Raw genomic sequence first — 1,397 nt, 5'->3', positions numbered from 1 at the left:
GCTTAAATTAACTATTTTTTTATAAAAATATATTTTTGATTTCAGAAAGAAAGGGAGAGGGAGAGGGAGAGAGAGGTAGAAACATCAATGATGGGAGAGAATCACTGATTGGCTGCTTCCTGCATGTCCCCATCTGGGGAGAAGCCTGCAACTCAAGCATATGCCCTTAACCAGAATCGAACCCGGGACCCTTCAGTCCGAAAGCCAATGCTCTATCCACCGAGCCAAACCTGTTAGGGCAAAATACACTTTTTAAAAAAGTTTTGTTAAAGCTATTGACCTTGAGATCCAGGCTGATTGGGAGGGGGGGAAACAGGAGTGCTGGAAAACTGTCACAGGTAATAACAAAGATCAGGTGTAACCCCAGTGTGATTGTATTTGGAGATGGAGTCTCAAAGGAAGTGACTAAGATTAAATAAGGTCATGGCCCTGACCGGGTAACTCGGTTGATTAAAGCAGTGTCCCAATATGCCAAGGTAGCAGGTTTGATCTTCAGGGCCCATACAAGAAGCAACTGATGAAAACATAAATAAATGGAACAACAAATCGATGTTTCTCTCGCTCTCTCACCCTCTCTCAGATAAATTAACTAAAGTTAAATTCCACTCTACCACTTGTCCACTGTGTGGCTGAGTTATAATGGGAAATACGGACTTAGTGTCAGAATTGAGGTTTTTTTCAGTCAGATGTATTAATATACTGATTTCAGAGAGGGAGGGTTAGAAACATCAATGATAAGAGAATCATTGATTGCCTGCCCCCTGCATGCCCCACACTGGATATGGAGCCTGCAACCTGGGCATGTGCCCTTGACCAGATTCAAACCCCGGACCCTTCAGTCTACAGGCCAAGGCTCTATCCACTGAGATTTTACACAGGCATGCACTCATCAAATTACTACAGTCAAGATAATGACTGTCCTCTCCCAAAAATGTTCTCTTGTAGAGGCTTGATTTTGAGCATGTTAAATTTTAGATGGCAAACTCCCAAATGAGATTGTCTGGAGTTTCAGGGGAGAGGTGTGAGCTGGAGAAATAAAATTGGAGTCATTAGTATGTGGATGGTATATTTAAAGTCATAATATTAGATGAGATCAGCAAGGGAGTGAATATAAATAGAGAGGAGAAGTGGTCCAAGAGTTGAGTCCTGGAACATTCCAAGAGCAGGACATTCCAGGTTTAGTTCAAATCGTGGAGATAGTTTTGTGCCAAGGGACAAAAACTGGGAAACAAATTTGTTGTCAAGTCCAACTGCCATATCTGGAACAAAAACTAGAATGAAAAGCAAGGGTGAGAACTAGGCAAATATCTGATGACAACTTTGTAAAGCATCAGGCAAAGTGGTCTTCAGGACAGAATGGGATAAATTTAGGAAGTGTTATAAGGGTTTTCATCAGA

The sequence above is a fragment of the Myotis davidii genome, unplaced genomic scaffold (genome assembly GCF_000327345.1).
Source record: "Myotis davidii unplaced genomic scaffold, ASM32734v1 scaffold185, whole genome shotgun sequence".
Lineage (NCBI taxonomy): Eukaryota > Metazoa > Chordata > Mammalia > Chiroptera > Vespertilionidae > Myotis > Myotis davidii.
This window is presented reverse-complemented; position numbering follows the sequence as displayed.